This window comes from Chinchilla lanigera, unplaced genomic scaffold, assembly GCF_000276665.1.
Source record: "Chinchilla lanigera isolate Chin_1 unplaced genomic scaffold, ChiLan1.0 scaffold00005, whole genome shotgun sequence".
In the NCBI taxonomy this organism is placed as follows: Eukaryota; Metazoa; Chordata; class Mammalia; order Rodentia; family Chinchillidae; genus Chinchilla; species Chinchilla lanigera.
This window is the reverse complement of record NW_004955406.1, coordinates 35470643-35496329: the sequence shown is the minus strand read 5'-3', so window position 1 is coordinate 35496329 and position 25687 is coordinate 35470643. Positions and strand designations below refer to the sequence as shown.

At 33.5% G+C, this 25687-nt stretch overlaps 1 long non-coding RNA gene across 1 annotated transcript in view; it reads left to right on the top strand.

Moving 5' to 3' along the window:
- Positions 1–25687, top strand: part of LOC102029360 — a 138261-nt gene that overhangs the window by 87449 nt on the left and 25125 nt on the right. Inside the window, exon 3 of the long non-coding RNA XR_001236810.1 lies at positions 19056–19116. This is a non-coding gene — a long non-coding RNA (uncharacterized LOC102029360). The remainder of the gene's footprint in view (positions 1–19055; positions 19117–25687) is intronic.

Genomic DNA, 25687 nt, shown 5'->3' with positions numbered 1-25687 from the left:
GGTACCAGGAACCGAACTCACAACCTTGCGCTTGCCAGGCAGGCGCTTTGCCGCTGAGCTAAATCCCCAGCCCCTATTTCAACATTTTTCTTAAGGCTTGAAAAAAAATATATATATACATATATATATAAAACTTAAAATTTTATCTAGTTCTAATGATGCAAAAATAATCTAAATGGCTTTTTCACTGTGAAAATGTTGCAAGAATGCCAGAATTTGCTTGGTAAAAATAGACTATCTAAAAACAGCCTTGCTAAAAACAGGTTAATGGTTTAAATGATACAATTGAAAAGACACAATTGTGGATAACAATTTCTTTCTCATTTTAGAAACACTATGAGCCATTGGCACAGAGGTGAAAGGCATGATCTCATCACTTAGATAAAGCAGTATCACAAAGTAGAAACACAGAGACTTCTCAGAAGATAGTGGAGTGATGAGCAGCAGATAAAGAGGCTCTCCAATATTTGGAGTCCAGGCACCGGAATATAGCAGTGTGGGGAGGACAAGAGGAGGGAGGTGAGTCCCCAGGACTCAAGAAGTATTTGAAGTGAGAATTTAAGCCCACAGGGAAACTAAAGAGAGAAATTTCCATGAAGAAAGAGTAGTTGGCAGTAGTTCTCCCTGAGCTCTGACACCTTGTGTGGGAGGGGCAGCTCAAACCTGCAGATGCATGGTGACCACTGGTGATACCAGAGTCCTGCACAGAGAAATGTACCAGTGGAATGAAGCACTGGATATAGTGTACTGCAGTGGCTCATGAATTATTGGGGCTCACCCACCAGGAGAGGGCAATTGACTGGGGGCCATCTTGGAGAAGGGCCAATTGTGCTCAGAACTCAGAGAAACTGCTGGCTCCCAGTGCAGGGGTAAAAGAGCTGAGTTCAAATCAGCAGAAAGTCAGGGAGTACAGTGCAACCTGGCAGGGGGCCAAGTTCAAGCTGGAGGGGGAACATAGACTGCTGCAGGTTGAACAGGTCTTTCCAGCCGCACGGACAGAAACCAACCTAAACTTCAGTGCAAATAAAGGTGTAGTCTTGCTTGGATTATCCACTACACTGCCATTAAGCTACAGTTGGCTTGCCAGGATTAATCAACTGGGATCTGGACTCTGTATGCCCATGTTGACTACCAGTTCAGCAGAAACGCAGCTTGACATGCACATTTTTCGTATTTTCTTTTTCTTTCTTTCTTTCTCTTTCTTATTCTTTTTCTTTTGTTTATTTGTTTTGATTTGTATTGGTCTTATTTTTATATGAGTGTGGACATAGTTTTAAGTTAGTTGTTGTTGATGTTCTGTTCTGTTCTTGTTTTTATTTCTGCCTTCTCTTTCCCTCTTGTCTTATTCACCATTTTCACAGAATTTGCATCGTCTTCCTTTGTCCTCCAGCCTTGCTTAAAGTTTCTTCTTTTATTTCTCTATTTTTTTCCTAAACCCTTTTAAATTTCTTATTGATTGCATGCAAATTTGCTGTTCATTGTAGATTTTGTTATATAACTACAAATCTAGTTCATGTGGTTAAAAGTGGCAAAAAATAGTTACTTCAATTTGTTGTTTTCTAGGCTGTATATGTTGCTATTGTTATTGCTGATTATACCACTTTAGCCAAAGTGACATAATTGTTCTAAGTAGTTGCTTTTCCTGGTATACTAAGATTGAGATTGCCTAATGGTCATAAAAGATATTGTAGGCCAGTGCCAAAGAATCAGGGTCTGGGCCAAGTAGGCAGCAACTTATTGCCAATAAATTGAATAGGTAGGATCTTGTAACAGACTCAAAAGCCAAAATCCAGCTATACCTGGAAGTCTCCTCTGAGAATAAGTCATTTCCTAAGGGTAGAAATAAAGCTGTTCAATATAGGCAATTTATAAGCATCAACTTAGGAATTAAACTAAACTAATGGAAAATGATAAGATATGACCCAAGACTTCTAGCTCACCAAAGGCAAACCCAAGGGGCGATGTGGTCAAACAATCCAAAAGCCACCCACTTGGACTCTCTGAAGTGATAACAGTGGAAGTAACAAAGCAGATGAATGAGGTGCTAGAAAAAATGAAATCAGAAATGTTTTCTCAGGTAACAACAGAGATGGTGACTATGATGAAAGACATTCTTAATGACTCTAGAGCAGATACAGATAAGAAACAGAAGATCTTAGGAAAATAATAGAAATCATGAATATGCAGCATAGGAAAGGAATGGAATCCATGAAAAGGATTCAAACAGATGTCCAGGGGATTACAACTTCCATTAACAGCATATGCATCAGAATGAGCCAATGTGAGAACAGAATCTAATATATAGAAGGCAGGATTTCAGTTAGCTATCATAAAGGGAAAGATTTCTTATAAATAGAAAGGAGCCATGAGAAATCAATCCAGAGGCTGCTATATGGTGCAAAAAAGACTAACATAAGATTGATTGGAGCTGATGAAAAAGCTGGAGATAACACAAAGATCAGAAAAACCATGTTCACAGAAGTTATGCCACAAAACTTTCCAAACAGGGAAAAATAGACATACAGATGAGTGACTTATATATGATTCCAATCAATCATGATTAAAAAAAAATCTAAACAAGTCCCTACAATTTTTAAGATTCCAGAAATTCAACACAAGACAGGATATTAAGAGCTGTTAGAGAAATAAAGAGCTCATCTATAAAGGAAAGCTCATCAGAATCACTGCAGACTTCTCAACAGAAAATCCCAAGTCAAAGTGATTTTAGAGTGAAGTATTTCAAGCCCTAAAAGAGAACAACCTCCAAGCAAGATTAGTGTAACCCATAAAACTATCTTTCAAAATTGATGGAGAAATAAGTTACTTCTAAGACAAAGAATACCTGAGGAAATTTATGAACACCAAACAAGCACTTCAAAATGTCTTGATGGACATTATATAAAGGAATAACAAAGATTATAACTCCATGAACCTGAACAGAATTCAAATGCTAGGCAAGGAAAGCCATTAAACAGAGCAGAATTAAAAGGGACTCAATAGCAGGGAAATAACATAACAAGGATAAATCAATACATATCAGTTATAAAAATTAATACTAATGGACTCAATTCACTACCAAAAGATACAGACTTGCAGAATGGATTAAGAAATAGGATCCAACAATATGCTGCATACAAGAAACACATTTATTTCAAGAAGAAATTCATAGATTGGACATCACAGATGGAAAACAATACTCTACATAACAGAAACACAGAAAAAGCAGGAGTAGCTATTCTATTTGCAGACAAAGTGAATTTCAAGCCAAGACTGATTAAGAGAGACAAAGAAAGTCATTGCATCCTTGTAAATGGAATAACCCAAGAGGAAGAGACAACAGTCATAAATATACATGCCCCAAATACCAGTGCACTCAACTATATAAAACAAATATTAATGGATATGAAAAATCAAATGAACACTAATACAATTATAATGGGGATTCTCAATACACCACTGTCATAAGTAGACAAATTGACTAGACAAAATATTATCAATCAATATGAACCAAACTTTTGAACAAATGGACTTAGTAGATGTATACATAGTGTTCCAGCCCACAACATCAGAATATACATTTTTCTCAGATGAACACCGGGCAGTCTCCAAAATATACCACATACTAGCTCACAGAACATGCTTAAGTTAATACAGAAAAACTGAATTTATCCCATTCATATTATTAGACCATAATATAATGAAATTGGAAATCAATGGCAAAAAAACCCACAAAAACTTTACAATCACATGAAAATTAAATAACACCCTCCTGAACAACCACTGAATTATAGATGACATTAAAGTAGAAACTAGACAGCTTTCACAATTAAATGATAATACCAATACAACATTCAAGAATTTATATGACACGATGAAGGCAGTCCTACAAGGGAAATTTATAGCAGTGAATTCCCATATCAGGAAAGCAGAATGAGCTCAAATGAACAAATTAATGGTGTAACATCAGCCTTCTAGAAAGAGAAGAGCAAGTGAAGTGCAAAGCTCTTACAAGGAAGAAAGTTATAAAGATCACAACAGAAATTAATGCAATGGAGACTAAGAAAACAATACAAAGAATCAATAAATTTATAAGTTGGTTCTTTATAAGATTAAAAAAATCAACAAATCTTTAGACAACCTTATCAAAAATGCAAAGAATACATTCAGTCTGTGCAATTAGGAATCAAAAGGGTGAAATCACAATGGATTCTGCAGAAATCCAGATCAGGTATACCTACTTTGAGGATTTGCATTCTAATAAGATAGAAACTGTAGAAGAAATGGACAGATTCTTTTATACATATAAATTAGCAAAGCTGAATCAAAAAGATATAAAAATTCTAAATAAACTAATATCAGCTAATGAAACTGAAAATATAATTAAAACCCTACTAACAATAAAAGCCCAGGTACTGATGGATTGACTGCTGATTTCTATAAGAAATTTTCAGAAGACTTAATGCTGCTACTTCTCAAATTCTTTACTAAAATATAAAGGGAAGCAATATTCCCAAAGTCATCCCTGGAAACACCCTGATACCAAAGCCAGAGAAGGATCCAACCAAAAAAGAGCACTACAAGCCAGTCTTTGTAATAAACCTACATGCACAAATCCTCAGTAAGATGCTGGCAGCAAATCATCAAAAAGATACACCATGGCCAAGTAAGTTCCATTCCAGGGATGCAGGGATGGTGAAACTTGTAAATCAATAAATGTAATACACTATGTTAACAAAATTAAGAACCAAAACCATACAATATCTCAATAGATGCAGAAAAAGCATTTAACAAAATCCAACACCCATGCATGATAAAAACCTTATACAAATTGAAATATATGGCTTTTATGTCAGTCTGATAAAATACATGTGTTACAAACAAACATCCAACATCATTGTCTTCACTAATTTTCTGTCATTACTGAGATAAAATACTCAGCACCCAAAGTTAAAAGAGGAAAGCTTTATTTAGCTCACAGTATATACAGGTTTCAGTCCATAGTCACTTGGCTCCTACGCAAGTGACGCATGGCAGAGGGGAACAGTTCATGGTGGAGGAAGCAGCAGAACAACAACAGAACCTTTACAACCCCTTGTATACTCTATATAGGCTCCTGGGATTAGGACAGTGCCAAACCAATCAGTGAACTGATCACCCACCCTTATTCCCAGAACCACACACTCTAGATTCAACCACCTCTGAAAAGCCCCTTCTCATGACTCCATGAGACTTTTGGAGGAAATTTAGACACAAATCATGACAATCATACTAAATAGACATAATTGAAATGTTTTACTCTAAAATCAGAAACAAGACTAGGATGTCTACTATCAGCATTCTTATTCAATATAGTTCTGGAAATGCTAGCCAAAGCAATTAGGAGAGAGAAAAAAAGAAGTAAAGATAGGAAAGCAAGAAGTGAAATTATCATTATTTGCAGATGATGTGATTGAGAGAAAAATTAGGGAAATTCCACCTTTCACAACAGCATGCAAAAAATGAAATGTCTAGGAATCAATCTAATGAAGAAAGTAAAAGCTACAGTACTCTGAAAAAGGTGATTGAAGAAGATATCAGAAAATGAAAAGATATTCCCTGTTCTTGGGTAGGGAGACCCAACATAGTAAAACGGCCATACTCCTCAAGTTTTTATACAGATTTAACATAATTCCCATCAAAATTCAGAAGAATATTTCATGGAATTAAAAAAATACTAAAATTCATTTGAAATCAGAAGAGACCTAGAATAGCAAAGGCGTTTCTTGACAACAAAGGCAAAGTAGGGGGCATCATAATCCTTGATGTGAACAGTCCTATGAAACTATTGTGATAAAAACAGCATGGTACTGGCCAAGAAAAAAAAAAAAAAGAAAGAAAGAAACAGATCCAAATATTAGTGGAACAGACAAAAAGATGCAGAAACAGCTCAAGATATACTTAATATCAGTATCTTTGATGAAGGATCCAAAAAAGTTCACTGGAAGAAAGATATCCCCTTCAATAATTGGTGCTGGAAAAACCGGTTTTCTAAGTGCTGAAGATAAACCCTAGAGTCATATCTTTCAACACTCACTAAACTAAAATCAAAGTAGGTCAAAGATCTAAACATTAAAACAGAAACACTAAATCTGCTGGAAGATAATAGGTAGAACTATTGAAGATATAGGTCCAGACAAAGACTTTATGAACAAACCCCAACTTCACAGGAAGTATCACAAAGAATCAACAACTTGGATGTCATCATATTAAAAAAATACTTTTGCCCAACAAGAGAAACAACAGAGTAAAGAGAAAGCCCACAGTGTGAGAAAAAAATTGTCAGCTATTTCTCAAAGAAATATATTAAGGAGTCAAAAAAATCAGACCCTCCCAAATTTAAAAAAAATCCCAATCCAAAAATGAACATCTAAAATGAATAGACATTTCTTAGATGAAGTAGAAACAGGAAATAAATATATGAAAAAAGTTCAATATCACTGGTCATTGGAAAGATGCAAATTAAAATAACACTGATATTCCATCTCAGTCCAGAAAGACTGGTTATTGTGAAGAAATCAATAGCAAATGCTGACAGTGCTGTGGGGGAAAAAGAAATCCTTCATCATTTGTGGGAGTGTAGACTGGTGCAACCACTGTGGAAATCAGTGTAGAGATTCTTCAAACACTAGGATTAGTTGTCCCATGTGACTCAGCTATTCTCCTTCTGGACATCTTCCCAGAGGGATTAAAAGCTTCATATCACAGTGATATATGCACATCTATGTTTATAATGGCACAATTTATAGTAACTAAATCTTAGAAATAGCCCAAATGTCCGTCAACCAATGAATGTATAAAGAAGATGGGGTTCTTTAATGCCACAGAGTACTATTTGGCCATAAAGAAGGATAATCTTGAACCATTTCTAGGTAAATGGATGCACATTGAGAACATACTCTCAAGTGAAATAAATCAGACACACATGTGTAAATACCACAGTTTCTCTAGTGTGAGAACCTGAAAGTGTGAATAAAGACCAAAATGTAGAATAGATATTGTGAGATAGGAAGAAAATGTTCAAATGGGAAGGGGAACTAGGGAAAGAGGTAGGAGGAAATCAAGGAAGGAAAAAAAAAAAATAAAAGAACCTGAGGAATGAAAGAAAAAATGGAAACTTATGTCTTGTAAATAAGGAGGGGACAAAAAAAAAAAAATAAGGAGGGGACGAGAGGTTGAAATGAGGATAGGGAAATAGGGAAAAAAAGAATCAAGATATATCATGTACAGGTACAAATTCTCTATGATGAAGGTGATATGTACACCTGAAACGTACCAATAAACTTAATTAAGTAAAAACAAAACCAAAGAAAGAAGAAGCAAAGTAGACACACAGATTTTTCCCTTATAGTCTATAAATCCTATTTTAAAAGCAGTAATTTCATAACCAAAACAGTTCACAATAATTATTACCAAATTCCCTATTTCTTCCTTGAAGATAATTTTTGATTATAGATATAAATAATGGAAGGAAAACATTCCTTTTAAGATGGGTCTTTTGGCAATAATCAAAACCTATAAATATCCCTTTGCCCAAATGAATGCTTGATTATTTGTCTATGTTCTCAAAATCAGAATTGATAGGTATATCAATATATTCCAGTCTAAATCCAAAGGCCCGAGAAAGGAGATAGTGGTGTAAGGTGCAGTATAAGTCTAAAGGCAAGAGGATACTGAAATTCCAGTTTGAAGACCATCAGGCAGAGAAAGCAAAGTCTCAGACTTTTTGTCCTACTCTTGTCTTCAAGAGATTATACAAGGCTAACATTTTAGGGAAAGTGATCTTTATTCAGTGTAATAATCTTCTCTAGAAACACCACCACAACCACACTCAGGAACGGTGCAATCAAAGATCAGGGCACTTAGTGAAGTGGACACATAAAACTAATCATTACAATAGAGTTATCTTTGAAATTCTGTCCTATTCGGTATACATTCTGAGGATTAGGTGCTAAAAAGAATACAGAAGAGTAACAGCTGGTCTTTTTTTCTGAAGAAGCTAACAAGTAATGGAGCTATCACACATAACTTTTAGAGTATTAACATAAACAAGGGCTTTATAATCAGAAGAACGAGCTATCAGTTTGGAGTGAGAAAACTGGAAAACGATTACAGAGTGGATACTATTCAAACTGACACTTCACTGTGAACAGACACTAGAGTTATGAGCAGTAAGAGGATATCAAGTGTGTGGGGACACAAGCTCCATGGAGTACCCACTTCTGGAATGCAAGGTGAATGCCCAGTGTCTCACACTGAAAAAAACGGGTTGACATCATGCCATAACAAATGGCTTTCCATAATCCATGTAATCTTTGCAACAGATAGTTTAGCTATGGCAATCAGCTTTGTCTTCCTTTTTCTTTTGATAGGGAACATGGTTTAATATTCAATAATCATAGATTATATAAGTGAATGAGAAAAAGAAATGGAAAATAGCACATGAAACATTTTGATTTTTAATTGATGATTATTAATAGTGCATCTCATTATAATTAAAAGCAAAAAACAGAGCCTCTGTTTCAGAGGGCAAAGTTATCACAAGCTTCAGTTTCTATTATATTTGTATTCTACAGTCTCAGTCTTAGCTACAGTCTGAACACCAGAGAATCAAACTTTATAGTAAAAGAGCAAACTTTTTTCTGTTTATATTAGCTTTCTAAAAAATTGATAAATAGATAAAAAATAGATAAAGAAGGAGGCATATACCATCATTCCATAAATAATTTTTACAGATTTAGTAAACTACTAAAATTGAATTCTTTTAGAATAAAATGACATATTTCTTCTAATTTTATGAGTCATCTAAATTATGCATTTTATAAGTAAATGTGGAAGTAAATGCCAATTTAATAATTAGAAGAATGTATACATGAGTAGCTATGAGTGCTTACAGATGCACATCAGTTTGGAAAACTTCACTAGTATCTCTTCAGGAAAATTTAAGCACCATGAGGAAACAAATTGAAATAAGCCAATAGACAAGTGTAGTAACTTGCTCTCAATACAAAGCTCATACATACATATCTCATAACTTTGTCATATATAAACATAACCATCATATGAAGAAGAGACTGGAAACAAGAGATATACTTTTGTATTGGTTACCAACATTGGTTTGTAATAAAAGTATGCATAAAGTCTGTGAAACCATCAACTAAGTATTCTTAACAAACCACTCACCTATAGTGTCTGAAAAAGTCTATTCTCACTTGAAATTTAGTTTAATCCTAAAAGATAGGAAGTATATAAGTTCAAAAGATAAATATAAACTTATATATATGTGCATATATGTATAAGAAGGTGAGTATATAGGTGTGAAGTTTAGAATAGAAGGATACTTTGAATAAATTCTAAGGAGTAAACAATAGCTAAGGGATAAATGTGAATAAGCGACAGCTTCCATTTCTCCAGTAACAATTTTAAAATTTTAGAACTGCTGCAATTAACTTTGCAAACTTTATATTTCCACACTCACATCTCTTTACACATCATTCACTGCTGTTCACACTCAATACATATCTCGATGTATTAAAATATCAATTAACTAAAGTTTTAACATTTAATACTTCAGTGGAGATAAACATTGAAACATATTAAAGAACTTCCAGAAAAATTATTCCAGTGCAAATGTAGTATTTATTTGTTGCAAATAAAATGACTTTCACAGAAGAAATTTCATTTGCAAGCAAAAAATCTTCTACTTACTTGAAGTAGTACACTTCTATTTTACATAATATTATGTTTTATGTTTCCAATTTTAAAATGTTATCAAAGAAAGCAATACTGATTTCTAAGATGTTTGGAAAATATCACCAATTTAAACAGGATATCATAAAAATAGTACATAATAAATCTAAACTAACTTATTAACTCATTTTGCCAGAATCATGAGGAATAGCCTAAGCAGCCTTTACTTAAATAGTCCAATTTGGACTTCTAAGGTTCAAAACGCAGTCTATGGAAAAGGAGTTTCATTTTCTTTCACCTGCTCCAGCAAGAGCAGTAAGCATGAGTGACCCTTGGGAAAGGCAGTAAAATTGTTTTTCCCCCCTTCAATTTTTCCAGGGGCAAAGAAAATAGCAGACAAAATACAGAAGGTCACGCATGACAAGCAATTGTGAACCATTGTGATCCGGTGTCTTTGGTATCTGAGATGTTGGAATTAGATAAAGACAACGGGATGCAGAAGGTCTGAGGGAGAACTTCTTGCAGTATAACAGATCCTCCTATTCATGTCCAAAGTAAATGTTTTTGTGAGACTGAGGAACAAATCAATATTTTTATGTTAAATATTCAGCTCGGGGACCACAAAAAGTTCTATTTCTGGAGTATTAGTCACAGATGTTAGGAGAATTATTTTTGTTCCACAAATCTTTACGGAAGAAGTTTGTACATGTAAAGTTTATACTTATGTAGCTACAAAAGTCAACTAATGGGAATTGTAAGAGTTGTCTGACTTTTTTTTCTGTTTTGAATATTTATCTTCATTTTTTAATAAATCACTAATCCGATAATAAAATGTATGGTCTACAGTATAACTTAAGTCCTGAGAAATGAGTATGCTTTGAAGATTTAAGTATGAGTTTAGGGAAGTTAAAATGAAAGAAGCGATTATTACCTTTGTGATGCAAAAAGAACACAATTGCAAATGACCTGCAAAGTTCAATTTTTTGTATAATATATTTCATGTACTTTATAAAGAGTTTGGAAATGGCTTCTTATGGGCATAAGGAACTAGCTGAAAGATATAGCTGGACAAGCATGTGGCTAGAAGATTCTGAAAATTTCAACCTAAAACTTACTGTTTCAGGATTTCAGGGATTCACAAAATAAAGGGAATGTAGTCAAGTGGAAAAGGACAAATACATAATTCATGAAGCAGCCCTTTCTGACATACCCTGCTGCTTTTGGCTCCTAAAAATAGATCAGTTAAGGGCAATGTGTAATAATTTCCTTTAGAAAAATGGTAAAGATATATTTTATTTGAAAGTGTTGTAAATTTTTGAAGTATAACCAAAAAAAGGAATCTTCAGTGTAGTTTAGAGAAAGACATGAATGTTATGGAGATATATGTGGAATAACTTTTTTTTTCCCCCTGTGACCTTATTAGCATCGAGCTGGAAGGCACTGTGAGCTTCTTTGCTTCAGTGTGTTCTATGCAAATTACAAAGGTGGAAAGTGGCTTTACTAATAGATTTAAAATACACATTAGAGTGATGCATTTTCTTGCAGACAGCATTTTTGACACGGAATCTTCAACTGGGGGCAAAGATATTTACCATCAATTTGAAATCCAGAAAATGTTTAATCTAGTGACACATCAAGTTGTATAAGAAAACATTTCAGAAAAATATGATTTAAAATGTTAGCCTGCATGAGTAATTCCATTGTCACTCTTCTAAAATTTTAGCCTCCCATCTATGTGTTAAATTTTAATATAGAATAATGCAAAAGTCTTAAGTACTGGTGAAACTATTATTTTAAAAATCATTTACTACTGCTTACGACTATTTTCTTTTTCTTTTTAAATTTATTTATGGGATACAGTATTATGATGCAATGTATATTTTTTAGACCTTTTTTATTTACATCATTTAGATAACTTTTGTTGCCTGAACATTAAAATATAATACTATCTGAAATGTCACTATCATTTTGAAGTTAATCATTATAACCTATTCATCCACATTATATTTGCATATTAAAATAATTTAATTAATGTAATAGATCTGGAATATTTCTAATTTAGAAAAATATAAAATGAATAGAAATATAAAATGATTAAATTTAACTTTTAACAGTGTCCAGTAGCAGTCTTCTATAGTATAAGTAGTATCAAACAGTTTAATTTATGCTATATATTAGCATAATCTTATTAATTCTCTTCTGTTTCCTAAGAAATGCCAGATTTACAAAAACATTCAAACCGAAAATCTATAGTGTATAGACTTCTAGTAGCTACCTGTCAGTTCTGATTATTTTCAGTAATCCAGTTATTTTACTGACCTACTTTTTCAATAACTGCTAAATATTCTAGGCAAGAATGAAAGATTTATTTTTTCTTGATGGTGTTTTTTTTTTGGCCTGTGATGATGAATAATTTAGTCAACAGATTTATAAAGCTAACTTTTCTTTCTGGAATTTTCTCATTTATTTATAATAAAATAATGAATAGTCCATGTTTATTATTGAGACACATTGTCTATATCTAATGTATATTATTACATTGCACAAGTTCCTTTTTATCTACACCTCTAAAAAGAATAAAAATTAAGCATTTATGCATCAATCAAAATATTTTTAAAGTATTAAAAATAGGAGTTTAATTTAAGATGTTATTGGTACTCTCTAAGGAAGGATGTCTGAGTGATAATGGGCTCCTATAAATACATTTTTAATTTTTGAGTATTATGGGCTTTGTGTTTTATTTTTTTGACATCATCTGCTGACTTCCCTGAATTTAACTGTATAATATACATCTAATTTCTTCTGTCACACACACACATACATAGTCACACTTGTCATATATGAGATTGCAAAGATGTGATCCTGTGGAGTGACATGATTTCCTTATGACTTATGTTGCTAAAGTGGAGACTGCAAGGGCAAACAATTCTTATAAAGTTGCTCTAAAATGTTTCTGATATTTTTGGAGTTCTGGTCAGTCAACTACTGAGGATAAATATGAAGAACATTTTTATTTTGGCAACATATAATACTCATATGCTATATAAAATACAATGAATATGTGCTGAAATGCTAATTTTTCCATTTATCATAGCAGTATTGAAACAGCTATGGATAATTCAGACCTTCAGTCTCATTTTATTTCTGTGTTCTTAATGTTTCCTTTTCAGTAAATTGTACAGGAAATATAATATCCATTTCATGCTAGTATGTAGTCTACTTTTGTAAGAGTTACCTCTTGTTCTTTATGAATGTGCATAATGCACAATGTTAATATGAAAAAGGTATAATTGGAAAATAGGTCAATTGGAACACAGTTCAGAAGACAGCCAGGTCATCTGTCATTTGTTCCTGTCCCTTCTGTAATAAGGATGTTGGGATTGTAGGTTAAAGTTCTTCTGTGAACTGCAATGTTGGAATCATATACAAAGCTGTTAGACTAGAATGACAGAGTTCTTAACAGGAAAAGCTCAAGCAAGCACTAGCCAACCCCAATATGTCCGTTAAAATAAATTTCAAGGGAAAGAACTAGTCTGAAGAGTGGATATAAAATAGGAAACATATTCATCTGAGAGTAAACCATGAGAGGAATGATCACAAAATGACTCATGATCTTAAAACTATTGTTTTACTGTGATAGAAGGATATTAACTCCCAGCTTCAGAGTAAAAATAAACTCTCTTAATTTATACCTTGTTGAGAGCCTCATTTACAAAATTCCAGTTGAAAGTCTCCTGTAAGTAACTGACAACAATAGACAAAGTATTTCATTTTTAATTGTACTTTTAGAGCAAAAAAAAATTAAAGATTGCTTAGTATTACAAAACTGATTACCATTAAGTAGTTGTTTATTAGATAGTAATTACATTTAGTGGAAATAGGGTAGTTGTCTCTAGACTCAAGTTATCTAATCTTAGGTTAAAAGGCAAAACATGCTGTTAAGCACTGAGGACAGGGCATTTTTGCTGCTGAATGAAGAATCTAAGCATTATCCCTTTACCATACATCAGGTGTTAACACGCCCTCAGAGAACATTTACTTCCTTGCTTTTTGTATCACGAAATTCTTCACTGTTTGGTAATGAACTGCCATATCTTTAATAGAATTAGTAGTTTTATACCAGCTTTAATTTGCCAAATAAGGTGCACAGATACAAACCGAATCACTTTGGATGAACATTTTCAATTTTAAAAGTTTTCAGTATTCTCTAGATTCATGAAATTAAATCGTTTGCCTTACATGTAAGACGATTTCTACTTGCAAATCATTCCCGAGCTTGTAACTCTAAAAGGCAGAATCTTTTCTAGAATATTTAGATTCACAGGTACCAATTTAACTTGATCAAATTTGAAATTACATCTAGGAAGATCACTTAATCTCTGACAAAACCTTATACAAACATTTGATTTTTAAAATGCATACTTATTAAAGTTAAAAGTATCTCCAAATGATTTACTTTTCTAAAAGTGAAGCTTATAAAATATTAAATTTAAATTAAACATATAAAATTAAGCATTAATTTTGAAATTGTTAAAAATAAATGTCTTCTCAATGTAAAAAATGCTATATCTAAGAATAGCTGCATTAGCCCTCATTCTAATAATAAATGCTATATTTGAATTATGAAAGATTTTTAAAGGCAATAAAATACAGTCGTATAGAGTGAAATAAATGTGGCAGATCTCATATTTGACTTCTACATTATATGACAGCCTATGGAAGTATGAGAAATTATTTATGCCGTTTTTAATCACTTTCTTCTGATTAAATCCACATAATCTTCATTTTTTTAGTTTAATCAAAGTAGTACCTACATTTTGCTTAAGGGTCACAGTGAGCAGAAGGGCTCATACGCTCCCTGAGCTCTAATCCTTCCAATCACTAGATCCACCTATAGTTGGCTCTCAGCGTCTGTGTGTTCTGCATCTGTGGATGCAAACAACCAGGGTGGAAAACATTCAGGAAAAAAAAATGGCATCTGGACTGAACATGTTCTGCCTTTCTTCCTTTGATTATTCTCTGAACAATGCAGAACAACAACTATGTACATAGCATTTACATTGTATCCAGTGTTATAGGCAGTTTTAGAGATGATTAAAGTATGTGGGAGGATGTGCATAGGTCATAGGAAAATACTACTCCTTTTACTATGAGGGACTTCAGCATCCACAGATTTTGGTATTTGCAAGGGATCCTGGAACCAGTCTCCCGTGGTTTCCCAGGGATATTGTACGTTTTTGGGATATTTACTCTCACCTCCGTACTTACATAAAAAATTATTGTTACTTTTTATCTATTAATTTTTGATAGTATTTATGGACTTTGTATTATAGGAAATGATATTTTATGTTCTTACCAATATTTTATTGCAAATATTATGATTATATAGTTATCATTCTCTACTTACACAAGTACTGTACCATGATTTACCTTTATGTGTTTATATTTGTTGTTGTATTAAACAGTTGTGAACATTTTAAGTTTCTAGGTTTCCATTTGAAGTAGCACAAAGCCATTTTATATGTTCAACAAGTTTTGAAGCTGTTTTCCGTGTCAATTGACCAGATCTTGTCAGAAAAACCCTATCAGGAGACTCCATGCAGCTGCTCCACCTGAACTGAATGCACATATTTCATTCATCACAGGGAAGTTATTAACTTTGCAGCATATCAGGGGCTAGGTGGTAGGTGTGATTGCTGTGGGATATAGGAAATAAGGAGTTATTGTAGAGTATTTAAAAATAACACTAAAACTCTAGCAATCTGCTTTTATCATTGCCATGTACAAGTAATTCTAAATAATGTCAACTATAAAATATCCTTCAAGGGCCAACTACCATGCCTCTTGTATGCTACTGTTTTAATTATAGTTCTTGTTTTTTTTGTTGTTTTTGTTTTTTTGTTTTCTTTTGTTTTCTTCCAGTACTAAGAATCGAACTCATGACCTTGTGCTTGCCAGGAAGCCACTGTGCCACTGAGCTAAATCCCCAGCCCCTAATTATAGTTCTTCTATGATTTTCTTATTTTTGTTCAATATATAGGGCAATTTTCTTTTTTCACTAATTTTTTATTGATTATATGGATTAATGGGTTTCATTTTGGCAGATTCATATATGCACTTAATATGCTTTGATCATTTGAATGAATCATTCCATCACCCCCCTTTGTCCTACTCTCCTCCCTAGGGTCATATTTTGGGAGTTTCCAATGTGTATAATATATTTTGCTCATACTCATTCCTTCACTGTCCACCCTTACACCCCTCTCCATCCCTGTTATTCTTTTGTTCTCATCTAGTAATATTTTCCCATGTACTTTCTTGTCATATTTTTAGATTTCACAAATTAAAAAGAACATGTGAATTTGTCTTTCTGAGTTAAGCTTATTTCATTCCACACAGTGGGCTCCACATATGTCCTCTGAGTTCTTCTTTTGCTTTTATTCTTTTATTTTTATATTTGTTTTGTTCAAGTTGGAAACCTTCTTCAAATGTTTGGTATCTTCCAGCTACACATTGATTTTATAAGTGAAATCACTAAAATGCTAGAAAATCTGTGTGATGTCACTATGCTTGGTGACTGACAAGCTGGGTCCCAGATGTCAAGATCTGTGGGTTATTTTTGTGACAGTGTTCTTGTGTCCCAAAGTTTTCTCCAGTCTTCTGCTTTGGGCCTACCAGTTTGACTGAGATTTTGGGAGATGACTTGGAAAAGCAACTGACAGTCTAATTGTTCTTGAATATCTTACAGTGAAGGGTTTATATTTCATTGTTTCTTTTGCAATTCTTTATGATTGATCTTGTTAATTCTGTCCTTTTCTGTCTTCCTAGATCTTGATTTTAAGGTTAGAAATGTTTCTTCATTTATTAAACATACTATTTCCTTTTTTCATCATTCTATTTTAAGAGCAAATTCATTATAACATTTTTCTTCTAGTTCTAAATCATGAAGTAGTGCTATACATAAATCTACTACAACTGACTTGCTGTTAGAAATCTGCCAGCCTTTTGAAATAACATACAGATAAATAAAATTTAAGTATTTAAAATCATACTGATGCCCACTAAAATAAGTTTTATTAAGCCAGGCTTGGTGGTGCACCCTTGTAATACAGCACTTGGGAGGCTGAGGCATGAGGTTCACTGTGAGTCCAAGGCCTCACTGGGCTATATAGTAAGTTCAATACCAACCTGTACTACATAGCAAGACCCTCTTTCAAAAAAGTTTTTTCAGAAATACAGTAAATGTTAGTATAACATTGCCTGTGGTCCAAGAAAATTTAAAAGCACAACTAACTGAATTGTTTTTTCTATCATCAAAATTTTGCATTTACTTTCCAGCTAGTTGCTCACTGCTACTTGAAGTTTTTTACATTGTTTATAATTTGTATCTTATAGTATTATTGGCTATAATTGTGAAACTAAAAACAGCTACTTGTTGTCAAGAAAATCACAAGTCAGAAAAATTCTGTGAAGAGCAAAAATAAGTTGAGAAGTTGTATAGTCATGTAGGTCAAGGCAAGTGACAATATTCATTGGTTGTTAGATTTTCTACAATAAATCAATATATAGATGATAATAGTACATCATTGCTGATTATTGTCCTAGACATGTCTGCTTTTATATTTTTCTCTTTAGGCTGTATGTCCAAATAATCACAATTACAAAGATTTCCTAGATTATATTAACAAAAGTATCTCTTTTTCAAATTTCTATATAATTAGTGGAGTGAACTACATAGTTGAGAATGTTATTATGCACTAAAGTGAACTTTAGTTTCAGTTGTCTTGGTTATCCAAATAAAGTTTTTAAAACTCTTTTTTATTTTTTATTTTATTGGTACGTGTTTGCTGTATATAATGACTACATTTATCATAGGGAGTTGGTACATGTCTATAACACATCTTAATTTTTTTTTCATCTGCTGCCTATGCCAACTCTTTCCCTTCCTATTTGCAAAAGGTCTTATTTCCATTTTTTCCTTCATTTCTTTTTTCTCTTTTGTGCCCATCTATAAGCAAATTTTAAATTTAATTAACTATTTGTATCAAGGGGAAAATGACTAGCAAAGCTGGACATGGAAATGATCACAATATAGAGAATCTTTAAAACCAGGATACCATTTACAGAGTCTTGTCATGACAAGCATATAAATGCACACATACGCACATTAGCAAACATTTCCACAATTTGGTGTTTAGTTAGCAGGTGACATAAAGAAAATGATCTTTCTTGAGTATGAAAAACGTATTTTTCATAAGTGCAAGAAACAGCATAGTTCAGAGTTCTAAAATAAGAAGATAAGTTAAAAATATAGTTAATAACTATAGCCTGGTTCTCTCAAGCACAGAACATCTTAGCCAAGAGCTGCCACTTTGGCTATTTATTACACCTCACAATTCACAATCTGTATCACTGTTTTAAGTTTTAACCATAAATATAATTCCAAAATAAGCTTTAATGTCTCAATTTTTAGAGCTGGGTAAAGAGTTCAGGTTTCCTCTGATCCTATGATAACTACAGTCTCTAACCTCAGTTCGGGTCAACAATATCAGTGAGAAATTAATTGACAGGTACAAGCACTACGACTTCCAGGCCAGCCATGGTAGCAATGGGCAGAAACAGCAATGCACCAAGTCTTGTCCATATATTTGGTTTCTTCCATGAGCAGCAAATTCCAGTCTCCCAAGCAAAGTTAATTGTGAAGGAAAATGACAAGAAAAAGGCAAAGGGCTTTGTTTTCTCTTGAAGTCCATGAATGGTTTCTTGCAGGAGCTGTAGCCCTGCAAACTAGTATCATGGCTCTGCAGATTTTCTGAGCAGAAAGTAGCAGTATTAACAATATAGAAGGTTCTGGTTTAGATTTGGAGTCAGAGTTATCTTTGCAATTTGGTATTGTCTGTGTCTGGCTTCCCTGTGGAGAGAGAACCTTCTCCTTCTCTTTCAATATACAGTTGCTGCTATTTCTTAGATTAATAAGTATTTAAAGTTAGAACTGGCCAGGCCTTAGGGATATAAATAAAAACCTAGAAATGTGGAGTTTAGTAAACTGTAGATCTATACATATACATACACACAACTCTAGTCCACATGCAGTGTCTCTCAACTTTACACAGGGTTGATCACTCTTAGCTCCAAATTTGCCATGACCATTGGATGTGGTGAAGTCTTTTCTGTTAATCTAGCCTATGCCTTTGATAATCCAAGCCTGCCCAACCCTAATCAAGGCAATGGACTCATCCTGTTTCTCATACTAAATTAAAGAACCTTACATAGATACAGTGTCTGATTCAGAGATCAACTCAATAAACATGAAATACTTTTCCTCCTAGGCCCTCTCCTGGAATCATCTCCTCTTTAGAAGTTTGATTAGAACATCCAATGCACATACAGGTAAGAAGATTCAGGTTAACATATTTCCAGGAAATGGTGCACTAGAGATAAAAGCAGAAGTCCATGTATAAAACCTGAGACTCAAAAGAATGTTCAGAGAATCAGGCCTGTAATGAAATATGGGAGGAAAAAAAAACTAAAGGAACAGTTTTTCAATATAAAATATTTGGGGCTTTCTTGATCATAAACAAAATAATCACAGTCTCTCAGAGGTTTTCAAGTTATGAAAGACTTCAGAAAAAGAAATTCATGATGGAGCTGTGAAATATTTTATTAATATCTCAGAAATACTTAAACTTATGTTCCGAATAATACAGAGTACACCAAAAATGTGTAGTCACTTCAGGAAAAGAAAAATAGTGTGATATTGTATGTTGGATCCTAGAAGATGGCATATGTCACAGAAAACTTACTACACTGCCACCACTTAGAGAAGAAATTGAAAATGCATGTGCAGCAATTTCAATGACCAAGGTTACCCAAGCAACCATACTAATGAATGTCGGGAAGCTAATGGCCACCACTTGGAGCATCTCTTGTCATTGTAGAGGCCAAAGGTAACATGCATTAATATATGATGTCTCAATAAATGTAGTAAAAAGTATTTATATGAATTTTTCTTTTCCTGAGTGTATACACAGTGGAGTCTGCATTAAAAATAAGGCATATGCAATATATACCTTTTATAAGGTCACTGTCATGTCCAAACAGAAGTCCCAGACATGGTAGGTACTAAAAGCATTTCTGGTATATTGTTCCAATCGTGTTATCCAGTATGCCATTTTTCAGTCAAAATGAGTTGATAGCTGATATCCATTTCCTATTGCAATGATTTGAATAAGGGTCTCAAAAAGGCCCATATGTTAACTATAAATTTGGTCATCAGACTATGGTGATATTGAAAGGTGGTGGAACTTTTAAAAGGCGGTACCTAGATGGAGGCCTTCCTCATGGGGAATGTGCTCTTGAGGGAATATTGGGACCCCAGCCTCTTTCTCTTTCTCTCATTTTGGGTCTCTGCCATAAGGTATACAGTTTTGACACCTACTTCCACCATGATGTTCTGCCTCACCACAGAGGCCTAAAAACAACATGGTCAACGAAGGATGGACTGAAACCACCAAAACTCTGAATGAAAATAAACCTTTTCTCTTTATAAGTGCATTATCTCAGGTAATTTTTATAGTAATAGAAAACTGACTGACACACTGATTATTAAAGAGAAAAAACAAATAAAAAAAATGCAACCACCAAATACAGTAAGCTACTCTCTTTGCCATTTTTACCTACCAAGTACACTACTATGAAGCCATGGGGCAAGTGGCCAAATACTCACATAATGGGCTTTTACACCAGTTTCTGAGAATCGACCTGAAATTTTAAAAAACACTCAATGTGATATAGGAATGAAACGTGAAAGTATGCCCATAAATAAAGATAATAAACATGATTTTATTGGAAAATACAGAATGATATTATATATTTCATAGAAAAGTATCCATCAGCTAGCTTATTTTTCTGTCATTATTGTTATATGGATTAAAGTGGCTCAGATAACATGAACAGTTAATAAAGATAGCTGACATATGGCCTTACTAAGAACTCAGATCATTTGTGATAAATTAGTTTAGCTAGAAGAGAATATGGAATACTAAAGAATTTAGCATATTTTAGTTTCTTATGTAAGTTAGGTATGAGGTTAACATTTAGGCTATAAAAAAAAATATGAAACTTTGCTTGCAGGAAGCAAGAATAAGGACGTATTCAGAAAAAAGTTTTGCATTTACTATGTGCCCCAGTGTTCACTTACATCTATGACACTACACACTTTCTTCCTCAGAGCAGAGACTGAATAGTCTGTCTGTGTCCCAGCTGTTTTGGAAAGGAAAATATGTATACTCCATAACAATGAAAAATGAATGCACGAATGAATGAATGAAGTAATGCACAAGTAACAGACTGAGAAGAAATCAATGAAAAATATCAATACATTAAAGACAAGAATAGTACTACAATGAAATGAAAGAAATACATTAGGAATAAGTTAAGTTATTAGAGAGAATTCAGGGAACAGAAATCAAGCAGAGAGAAATCTGAGAGGCAGGGAGGGGGCAATAGATCCTCACACGCATTTGATCACTAAAAGGTGTCAACTTAGCATGTGATATTTACTTCTGCCACATGACAATCCCAACTCACCTACTTATGATTGTAGATTGGCCCCATCAGGAAGATCCCCACTATCTTGAGAAACTTCTTTCCTCATGTGAGTCCTCACCACTGGATTTTCTCTTAGACCGTTGTGAATGCAGAGCACAGGGCTCTGAATCTGAACTCTTGGCCACTTACTTGGTCAGGTAGGAGGTGTGAGTGTGGGCTGTGTGCTTGTGTGCACAAATGTGAGTACTTTTCTACCCAGAAGACTGAGCCAACAATAAGATAATTTAAAACAGATTGATTAGAAAACAAGTTAAGTAAAGTTACTACAAACGCCCCTACAAAACTGAAAGTCTTCTAAGTAAAGTAGTTGGAAATACCTGTGATCTGTAGAGTTCATATCATTAGTTTAAGTTCTCACACAGGTAGGATGTAAAACAAATATTTATCAGTATTAGTTGTGTGCCTTTGTAGTTTGAGAGCAAAAGTACCTAAAACTATGGGAACCAACTAATTCTTGTTTCACAAGCTGAAAAATAAATTTTCAATAATATAAACTTTTTAAAAGACATACCAAATGTATATTATGACTAACTTTTATATGTAGTAAAAACTTTGCTGTTAATATCAAAGATGAAGGCCAAAGATGGAATCTGTCTACATATGGAAAATTCACTTTTTCCCTAATTTTTGAAGATAAGGGAAGTGTTTTTAGTCACTATTTCCACAGACTATTCTAATAAACATGATATATTTTATATGATAAAGTAATTGAAAAAAAATTTTTTTAGCAGGTAAATAATGACTGAATAATTATTCATATGTATTCCATTCAGGAATACCCTGTGACTTAAGATGTACACATATTTAAGGGAAATTTATAATTTGCAATCTAATTTTCATCATTACTTTTAACCACAGCCAGGATGCAAGCGATAAATTACTGAATGAAACATCCAGCAAATCTCATGTATATTTATACTGCCCTGCCCATGAGAAAAGTTAAATATTTCTTATAGTAAAAACGGAGAAATTTGTGATATCTAAGGATTTAATTTGTAAGAAAATGAGAACAATGTTTTTTGGCTAAAGAAGTACAATATCCTATAAAAATCTGGTAGATATTTTATGTAGGTTTAAAGCATGGACTTTCTCTTGTAACCCACCCAAACTGTTGACACAAATTAAAATAATTAAAAAGTGAATAAAGCTTTAATGGTGGAGGTTCATCCATCATTGGACTGGTAGTTACTATGTTTCTTTTTTTATGTAATCTGCATGTACATTTTCCCATGGCTTTAAGTAATTATTTTGAAGGCACTCATGTATAGCTTTGAAATCAGGCATCTCAACCTTCTTTCTGGGGTTGGGTACCAGGAATTTAACTCAGGACCTCACATTTGTCAGGCAGGTTCTGCACCTCCGAGCTATATCTCTGGCCCCTCAACCTTCTTATAACAACTAGGAGAGAGTTATTTGTAATCACATTTTCTTTTCCCTTCTGGACTTTGACTTTTGCTGGCATATATTCTTACCAGTAGTGACTAGATTACTTGAATCATTCAAGAGTAATTTTGTCTTGGTAAAACCATACAACAGACTCCAGATTTTCAGGAGACACATTATTACCCATAAAAAAAACAAAACAAAACATGTTCTCAGTTATTCATCTCAATCAATCAGACAGGCAGATTTTTTTCCTAGAAGTGGCTAAAAGTAGTTGAGGCTTGGACATGAGACACTGGGCATAGGTTTTACATAAAAATGATATTATTCTTCTACTATAGCATAGTTATATGAATTGAACAACTCAGAATCATAAGGCCTTGTGCACCGATTCACTGAAGACATGACTATGTACTAGGTCCTGGGAATAAAATGAATCAAGATGGTTCTCATTTGACAGTGTCTTCGGTTGTGTTGTCCTGGTGCCTTGGTGTCCAGTTCAGAACATTACCTTTCATAGTTATTTTAATTTTGGTGAACAGGCAGAAGTCATGCAGCTCTAGATCCAGTGAGTAAGGTGGGTGAGGACACACTATCAGGTTTTATGAGCCTGTGTTTCTTTTGGGTGGCACTCAGCAACAGCAGTCACTATATTTCTGATCACACCTATAGACAGTCACAGAAGACTCCAGAACTCCTGCAGAAAGTGACAAAAATAATGAGATAAGTGTGTTAGAAGTGAGGGGAGTATTTTGAAGTGAATTAATGGCAATATGTCTTTTTAAAATGTAATATATTTTTAAAAATTTTAACACACGTTGCAAAATTTGATTACTCCTTATTGGCCGTTTGTCTCTTTTGTGAAGGTCATTTGAATTTTGCAGCTGTCTTTCCCCCACATGTTGACTTCTTTTCCTAATTCAGTGTCTGCAACTGGCATGATCAGCTAGCAATCTCTCTTTTCATCCAGCCCTTGGTAAAATGCCCATATACTCTCTGTCAGACAACCTTGATCTCCATCATTAGGAATAAAAAAAATCAAAATTAGTGAAGAAAAAAAATTCCAGCAGTATAGAATCATCTCCTTATGGACGCATCTATGACAGGGTGAGAAAGGGGGCTATATCGTGCCCTAGATTATCATGTTACTGATGGATAAGCATCAGTGGGGTGGTTATTTCGATGTGAATTTCCTGTGACCTCCATACCAAAACTGATTCACTGTTTGGTCCAATGCAGTGGAATTTGTATTTTTAACAAGTTTTCTTAGCAATTTGGATACAGATAGAGGCCATCTCCATCGTGAGAAGCTCTGATATAATGAGAATGTTACCAGCTTTAAAGATTAATGAACTGGTCCTGTATCCTACCCCTGTCAGTTATAAGTAAGATTTATGACAGGCTTGCAAACCTCTCTGAGCCTTAGTTTCCTCATCTGAAAAATTAGGATTTGAATACCTATTACAAAAGATTTAAACTAAAATTTAATCAACATAATGAATATGTATGACTGGGCATATCATGTGTATTTAATTATTTTTCTCCTCTCTTCAGTCAAATCCAAGATGCAATAGTTTGGTTAACGTGATATCCAAGAACTTTGGAAACATGAGTAGGTGATTAACAAATTGTACAGTTGTATCAGAAAAGTTGAGTACAAAAGCAGCTACATACTTGATTCCAGCTCAGGATTAAAAGATACTTTCCCATTATAACTATTTGCGATTTTTAGTCATGAAGATGATAAATTTGAGAACCAGTGAAGTTAGCAATCCTGGCATTAGATTTAGGAGATTTGATAATTAGGATGGTATTAAGTTTTATATCTGATGACACACAGGGTACAGGAATTACTAGGTTTTACCGTCCTTGTTTTCTGTAGATAACATTTTAAAACATTCAATTTTAGAATACTGAGTAATATAATGTACCATTTGTACTTCCAAATAAAGTCAAAAGTTTATCTGATACACTGTAAAAATTCTCATGTACTGTATCATTAATTCTCATTTTTTCAAAAATAATCAACAATATCTTAAGTGACTTATGTGACCCTAACACTTTAACATTCTGAAGAGGCTATAAATAGAAGTAGAGAGTAAAAGTATATCAAACCTTATCCTCAACATGATATATTAACTGAGTGGATTTGACATGTGTAGAATAAAATGAATTCTCACAGATCTTTCCCATTTGTTTTTATAACTCATAACTCAGATTTTTCTAAATGATCAAAAAGGAAAGAAATCATATTAAAAGTGATAATACCATTGAACCATCAGAACTCAATAAGATAAAGTGACAGTTGTTATAATTTTCCTATCAATGCTTAAGGAGAAATACTTGGAGCATGAATTCCTCTGCAATTCAAAAGGCTGCTCTGAGTAAACTGCTGGTATGTCTGTGTAGACAAATTAAATGAGATCAGTATTCATTTCCCAGAGAAATTACAAAAAAATTTAAGTAATTTTGAAAAAATCATTGGAAGTTACTATTATGAAGATGTGAATTTTCTCTCACATGCAGTACACACCCAAAGCATATTTGTACATTAATAATTTGTATTTCCAATTATACATAAATATATGCAGAGTATAAAAAATTTAAAAGTACAAAAATGTAGGAGCAATGCGTAAGAAGTCAAAACCTTCCCCTCTTTTCAGAAATAAACAAAAGCATTTTAGTTTTATATCTATCCAGAGCGCTCCTCTTCTTCCATTACAGCATGGAGAAAGCAAATGCTTTGAATTACTAGATTTTTTTAATAACCTATAATTGAAAATCTAAATTGCAATAAACTAAAGATAGGCATGGACACATAGAATTTGTCAGTTTTGGAATTAACTTAGAGTAACCATGCCAAGCCAGAACAATGTAAATTTCTATCCCTGAAGTTGTAGTACAGACTCTTTCATAAACACTGAAATGTTGAATAGAAAGGGAAAAAAGCCTAGTTCCAACTGTACTT